At 38.6% G+C, this 7,969-nt stretch overlaps 1 non-coding gene across 1 annotated transcript; it reads left to right on the plus strand.

Moving 5' to 3' along the window:
* The first annotated feature begins 7,220 nt into the window (after window positions 1–7,220).
* LOC125593546 lies at window positions 7,221–7,327 on the plus strand. The gene has a single exon (XR_007329449.1). It is a non-coding gene; the product is annotated as a small nucleolar RNA R71 (small nucleolar RNA).
* Window positions 7,328–7,969: the final 642 nt, after the last annotated feature.

Raw genomic sequence — 7,969 nt, forward strand, 5'->3', positions numbered from 1 at the left:
CAGTTTTGTTTGTACGTTGAGTTTGCATTAGGATGTAATAAGTGTGTGAATTTTCTATATTTTGAAAATATTGTTCGTGTTGCCGTTGAACAAAAGGGAGAGAAGTTTATGTGGGTATCAGTGAGTTCGTCAGATTGTAAGGTTGATTTAGTTTTAAAATACTGGTGATCTTAGTAGCAAGAATCTGTAATGTAATTTGTTATTGTTACCGGCAATTTAATAGTATGAGATGGATATGGAATGGTTTGTAATTTGTGGAAAATCATGATTAGGAAATTCACATGTGATTGGTTTTATAGTTAGTACGAAACAAAAAGCAGCATACTAAGTTTTTAAGTTACATGCATGTATAAGGATATTTGTTAGTAGATCCGGTAATTAGAAAATGTCATATGCTAAATGAACGGCTCATTGATTAGTGGAAAATATTTGAAGGAAATTCAAATATGATTGTCTTTATAGTTCAAAAGAAGCAAAATGGCTAAAGTTGAATCTAATTTTTAACATCCATACTTGTGCTTGATTCCAGTAGCAATCATGTGGACATCTACATTTTACACATAACATATCAGGTGCACTATTTATTTCCTTAACAATATTTATCTATAGTTATTTTGATACTGATTTTCATTTTGTTTTAAGATATTGAATATTTGATATTTTAAGATTTAACTAAATTTTTTAATATATTTTAAGAATTTAAACCTAGATATCAAGCTAATTTTTCTGATAGTTTTTAGTTTTTATATTAATTTATTTTGTTTTGTGAAATGCAAAATTTTTAAGTTCAATATTTTTAAAACAATTGATTTTGTCAGTTAAATTTTATGTAGATTTTCCAAAATATTTTGTTAAAACATCAAACTAATTTTATGGCATTATTAAGTGGATCTTCTAGAGTATCATTAAACAATGGAGAATGAACATGGATTTATAGATCACATCAATAAATAATCAATGAATAGATAAAATATAACATATTTATGAGACATTCAACTTTCTGTTACTCTCAGCATCTCTCTTTTTACACAGACTAGGGTCGGTGTCCGCGCTTCGCGCGGATTACATGTTTAATAAAAGTCTGGTCAATTAAAATTGGTAGTTTTGAAGTTTCCAAAAGGGCAAGTTAATTTTTGTATTTTTTTTATAATGGGGAGACGTTGGAAGCGGTGATAATTATCTTTTATAAAAACATAGTAAGTTTGAGTAAATAATTTTTTTGAGGACTGGTGGCGTTTGCTATGAGGCTTAGGATAGCAGTTTATTCCTCTTTTGGAAGCGTTGAATGATATCAATTTCGTTGTTAAAGTAGAAGCGCGTTTCAGGTGTTGCCGTGAGGGATAGTTTTCCTGGAAAAGTCAAATATTTGTTAGCATTTAGTTTTTTTGTAAAGTTTATGTTTAGTTTATTACCTTCATGTATCTTTGGAATGATACTTGTGATGTTTAATTCAACACTATGACTTTCCTTGTTTTAATATATGTTTTAAACAGGGCAAGCTTCTGATGAAAATAATTATAATTATGAACTTTTATATTAGTTTCATAAGAGTTTTGATTCGTGTATTAAATTAATATAATAATACAAAAATATATTAAATAATTGTTATCCACATAGAACCTGATACTAAAAAAGTATTTTCCTTTTTTTGTATGTTTTAAAATCATATTTATAAACAAATAACATTTAATAAGATGTAAAATAATTCACTCACGTGAATTTTCATTAAAAAATATCAGTTTATTTTTTTAGTTTTAAAATATAAAGTAAGTGAAAACATTTTATTCACATTTCGATAGTAAGAATGTTCCTGATTCTAAAATTATAATAGTTAAGGTACAGTATATAATTTCTGGTGTTTTGGGCTTTTTCTTATTAGTGGGGTTTTTGGAAAGTAATTTTTAACTTTTTATATTTTTCGAAAAGTAATATATTTGGTTGTATGGTATTAAAAAATAATATGACAAATCAAATTTAATAAGATGTAAATAATTATATTTATGAACTTTTAGTTTTGTTTAATTTAAGTTTTGGAGTCCCGTATTAAACTAATATAATAATACTAATAATGTTTTTGATTCAAACAATAATTTGGAAATTCAAAATACCTCCTAGAAGCGGAGGATCTTTGGAGGTTGGTTTCACCATGGTCTTTATGGACAGCCGTTCCTTAAACAATCAAATAAACGGAAAAGAGAAATAAGTAAGATATGATGACCCAAACTGGGATAAATAAAGTTAGTTAACCGGGACTGGGTAAGAGGGATGATATTGCTGCAACCATGTGAAGCTAATTCGCTTCTGCGACGAAGGGTATAACCGGGTGATGTTAGGAGTTTTTAAGGCTCCTAAGACAAATGTTGTAGTATAGTGATTGTCGAACCAGTTCTGAGGGATATCAAAGCACTGAGAATGCAAGTACTCACTTAATCTAAGTGCAACCAATGATTTAGATGAGTTTTAAACTACTACTAATACTAGAAAGCAATAACAAAATGATACTTTCTTGACTAAGGGAAAAGAGAACTCATGGGCATAGGGATTAGACCTTGGGTGATCAAGTATCGAACTAATGATGGCAAATGATCAATCAAACTATCAACCTTAAGCCTAGACACAATTCTAAGCAAGCTCTATGTCTAGATAAATGCTCATTTGCTAACATATCTCAAACATCAAATGTCTTTGGTTGAATAATATGAAAACAATCATTACTAACAAGTCTATTAGCTATCTTAGCACCTTTAACAACAAATGTCTTTGGCAAAGTATACTAAAAGCCTAGGAGAGTTGTCTCAGGCATTTCATCAAACACCTTTCGGGTGGGAAATGCCTATTGATCAACTTTTGAGTGGCCAACTCAGAAGATGCATTAGGAATACTCTACTAGCAAGGAACAAGAATGATCTACACTAAAACATCCTAGAACTAACCTAATCACCCTTAATCTCCCTAACCCATGAATTCAAAAGGTGATTACTCACTAATCTCCATGATTCCTCTTAAACCCATATTGGATTTCAGATTAATCATTCAGAGAAAATACAGATAATAGAATAGAAATCAACAGTAGAACATGTGATCAATGAATCAAAGAGATCCCCTTTTTCAAGGTTTTTGGTGGTTTTCTTCAGAACAAAGATAGATCTGCCTCCTGGTGGCTTACAGAGTATTAAAACATAGGTTTAGAAAATAAAAACGTGCATCATGAAATGACCAAAAGGCCCTTGAGAAATCATAAGTTCGAGCAGAAATAAGACGCGGAGCGACCTCCGCTCGTCGCTCCGAGTAGTCGCTCCACACTTCGGGAGCGACCTCGCTGTGTCGCTGCGAGAGGTCGCTCCGGACTCGTTCTCGCGTTCCCCAGTGATGAAAATGCGAGCGACCTCCGCTCGTCGCTCCGAGTAGTCGCTCCATGCTTCGGGAGCGACCTCGCTGTGTCGCTGCGAGAGGTCGCTCTGGCTCCATTGTGTTGTCGTCATGCGATAGAAATGCGAGCGACCTCGGGGTGTCACTCTGGCCAAGTCGCTCTGGGCTTCGGGAGCGACCTGGAGTGGTCGCTCTGATAGGTCGCTCCGGGTCAGTTTTCGGCTTCCACCGGGATGAAATGGCGAGCGACTTCTCCGCATCGCTCTGGTAAGGTCGCTCTGAAAAGGCAGGTCAGAGCGACTTGCTGGTGTCGCTCCGGGAAGTCGCTCCCAACGCTCTGCTCGTCCAATGATCATCTTTACACCTCTTTCGAGCTCCAAACACACCCAAATGTCTCCGAGAACTCCATGTGGTACTCCAATACCTGATAAAGACTTATGTATGCAAAATGCAACCTAAACATGGCTAAATCCTAGTCTATATGATCAAAATGCACATGGATGAATGGATAAGATAATGGAAATATACAAGATATCAACTCCCCCAAACTTGTTCTTTTACTTGTCCACAAGTGAACTTTCTAGAACTCATAGGGAGAGAGGTTTGAAGGTGGGAGCTCATAGCCAAAAGAAACACAACTAGTACTCGATTCAACATCTAATCCAGCACGAGCACACTCTCTTATTACACTCTAGCTTCTCTAGGTCTATCTGAACTCTTTTCATCCCTACACTCATCATCATGCATCCACACATTCAAATCAACCAACTCTCACATTCATTAAGCACAAAACATCAGGTGAATTCTTGCAAATGGTAAGTTGGTCCAAGTCATTTGGTTGGGTGAGGGAAGACTTTTATTCAAGTGATTCAAGAGGTTCGAAACATAAAATCTTTAAGGTGGTTTACTCTCGAAACAAGTAGCCTTGACATTGCACATAATATATCTAAGAAAGGGATCAACTCATGCATACAATGCTCAATCTCCATTGTTCTACCCTTTTCCCAAACATACAATTACACAATCATTCTCAAATGCCAAACCCAACTCACATCTCTCACCAAAAGATCCTAAGAACATTAACTCCTTCTCTTTGAAATCTACAAGGGATTTTTCACAACCTCAAAACATTACTTAGCTCCTAACAACTTTGCTAGCCCCCTTTTTCTTTCTTTTTTTTTTTTTTTTTTTTTTTAAATGGGGGCCAAGACTTTTCGTAACTTGAGCTAGAGGTTTTTTTTTTTTTACTTATCCCAGTAAGACAATTCACTTAAACACAAAGAGTCATTTCTTTTCCTTTTTCATTGCTCCCAAATCATAATCACAACTCACCCCCCCCCACCTATAGCTAGACAATAGAGTGCCCAATCTAGCAAGAATGAAGATCAAGCATTGTCGTTCCCGATACTCTCAACATTATGCACATGTAAGACTTTCCGAAGAAGGCCTCACTCATCAAACAATGAAAGCTTAAAAGGAGGGAAAGGTTTTGGGAGTGGTCTACCACTAGAGTTTGTCAGAATAAGATTGGCATAAAGGATGTGACAACTCAGGTGTGTATAGCCATGACTCAGTACACAAGGGACCATGAGCAAGAAGCATTAAGTTCGTTCAGTTCAAATAAGGTTGTAGTTGGCTTCAAAGACTGAGTTTCAGCAATCAACAAGTTTCAGGAAGAGTCTTCAAGGCTCGAAGCATACAAGTGTTTTTGAGAGGTGCATAAGCTATTCAGGTGCAAAGTAATGTTCTTTACAAGGCATTTCAAATCATTGCTCCCAATGCAAGTAAATGCAACCTATATGCTCTAGACTCTCCTAGAAATGCCAATGATGCAAACTTAATGAATTTTTTTTATGCAAATATATATGTATAATGCAATGCATGAGACTCAAAATCATCAAAGCAAACGTGATCAAATACTTGGTACCTCCCCCAAACTTAAATGACACAGTCTCTGTGTTGTCAAGGAGAGAGAGATACCCAAAAAGAGAAAACTAATATGCAAAAAACGAAATGGTATATACAAGGGAAAGTAGTGGGTTACCTTCTATGGAGAATGAGTAGAGGGAGATGCTCCCTCCTCGTCGTCCTCAGGTGGTAACTCTTCAAGGTGCTCATCAGCAAGAGTGCCCATCTCTTCAATGTAGAAGGCTTGCCCGAACACAGTTGGTTTCTTCATTTTCTCCTTGATGTCAAAGTGGAGAACATGCCCTTTACCCAAATGGAGATCAATCGTGCCCGCTTTCACCTTAACAATTGCTCCTGCTGTAGCTAAGAATGGCCTTCCAAGAATCAATGGGTCTTGAGCCTCCTCACCCATCTCAAGCACCACAAAATCTGTAGGTATCTCATATTTTCCAATCTTCACAGGTAGGTCCTCTAAGATGCCCACAGGGTACTTCACTGAACGATCAGCTAACACCAGAGAGAGTTTACACTTCTTGTACTGAGTGAATCCAAGCTTCTTTGCAACAGACAAAGGCATCACGCTGACACTAGCTCCCAAATCGCAGAGACATTTCTCAAATACCATAGGTCCAAGAGCACAAGGTAGTGTGAAGCATCCTGGATCCTCTAACTTCTCTGGAACATCAAGCCTTTGGATGATGGCACTGCACTCATGGGTAAGAATCATCATGCTTTCCATTTCCTTCTTCTTTGCAGCTACAACATCTTTCAGGAACTTGTTGTATTGAGGAATCAACATGAAAGCATCGATGATGGGCATTGCAACCTGAGCTTCACTCATTTGCTTGTCAAACAAAGCCTTGTACTTCTCTAGCAGCTGCCTCTTGAATCTACCAGGGAATGGTAGTTTGGGTTCATAGGGAGGAGGAACAAAAGAATTCTCACTTGCTGGAGCAAGAACTTCACCATCTTTCACTGTTTTCTTCGCTTCCCCAACCTTTCCTTTACCCTTGGCTTCCACAATCTTCTCCAAGATTTCATCATTGATTTTCTCATCAACAATCACCACTTCATCATCTAAGTTGATGGCCACCTCTTCACCTAGTTTCTCAGCATCCCTGATGAGGGTTGTAGGAGGTAACTGCTTACCACTCCTAAGGGTGATAGCTTTGGCCTCCTTGGGGTTTTGGTCAGATTTTCCAGGTAGAGATCCTTGCTGGCGAGTCTGGTGAGTGTTCATGGAAGCAAACTGATTCTCTAAATTCTTGACTGTAGAAGCAAGATGTGAGAACTTGTTGTTGAGCTCATTGTAGCTCCCATCAATCTTGGAATGAAGGTTCTTCAACTCATAACCAACATGCTTCTCACTTCTAGTCTGAGACTCCAAGATTTGTTTCAGCAGGGTGTTAGTGCTGCTCTCTTGAGGAGCAGAGGAACCAGATGAGGGGTTTTGATGAGGTTGATAGCTGCCTTGCTGGTTGTTTCGAGGCGGATAACCACTCTGTTGGTTGTTGGGATAGGATTTCTGTTGGTAGTTGTTGTACTGAAAGTTGGGCTCTTTTTTGTACCAGCTACCATTGTTGTTGATGAAACACAGCTCTTCCTGACCTTCCAAACCCTCAACCTCATGGACAACAGGTGGTGTATCTTGGCTTGGGTTACCAACAAAGTGCAGCTGCTCTTGTGTGGCTTTATCAGCAAGGAGGATGTCTATCTTATCCTGTAGAGCTTTCAACTCCTTCCTCGTCTGCTTATCATCTGTTCGACTGCTTCTGTCGTGGTCTCCACTGTAGACTGCATCACTCTTTACCATGTTGTCAACCAGCTCCTCTGCATCTTCCTCAGTTCTCCCCAAGAAGAACCCATTGCTAGCTGTATCCAGTCTGGCCCTGTACTTAGGAAGAGCACCACGGTAGAATGTGCTCAGCAAGCTCTCCTTAGAGAAACCATGGTGTGGGCATTGAGCTTGGTAGCCCTTGAATCTCTCCCAGGCTTCACTGAATCCTTCCAAGTTCTTCTGTTGGAAACTGGAGATCTCATTTCTCAGCTTAGCAGTTCTTGAGGATGAGAAGAATTTCTCCAAGAATGCTCTCTTGCACTCATCCCAAGTGGTGATAGAGTGGCTGGGTAGAGACTTCTCCCACTGACGTGCCTTATCCCCCAAAGAGAAAGGGAATAGCTTGAGCTTTAAGGCATCTTCGGACACACCATTGGTTTTTGACAACCCACAGTAGCTGTCGAACCTATCCAAGTGATCAAATGGGTCCTCCAGAGCCAAGCCATGATACTTGTTGTTCTCGATCACGTTGAGGAGTCCTGACTTGACCTCAAAGTTGTTGGCTGCCACAGCTGGTGCTCGGATTCCGAATCTGTGACCATGTATGTTGGGGCGGTCGTAAGTGCCAATGGGTCGAGCTGCCCGCGGTTGGTGTTCTGCCCCTTGCGGTGGATCTGCCATATCAATATCCAAGTGGGCCTGGTGTTCTTCTTCTCTTCTAGCTCTAGCACACTCCCTCTCAAAAGCTCTGATGTCTGCTACTATTGGAACTAGGTTTGATGGACCCCTGCTCCTCAAGTTCATACACCTGAAAGTGAAAGGTAGGTGAAGAAGAAGAATCAGTAACAAAACAAAATTAAAATGACTTAGTCTCAAGCAAGTGACTAAATCTCAATGTTTAAATCTACTCAGAAT

Source organism: Brassica napus, chromosome C9 (genome assembly GCF_020379485.1).
Source record: "Brassica napus cultivar Da-Ae chromosome C9, Da-Ae, whole genome shotgun sequence".
Taxonomy (NCBI): domain Eukaryota; kingdom Viridiplantae; phylum Streptophyta; class Magnoliopsida; order Brassicales; family Brassicaceae; genus Brassica; species Brassica napus.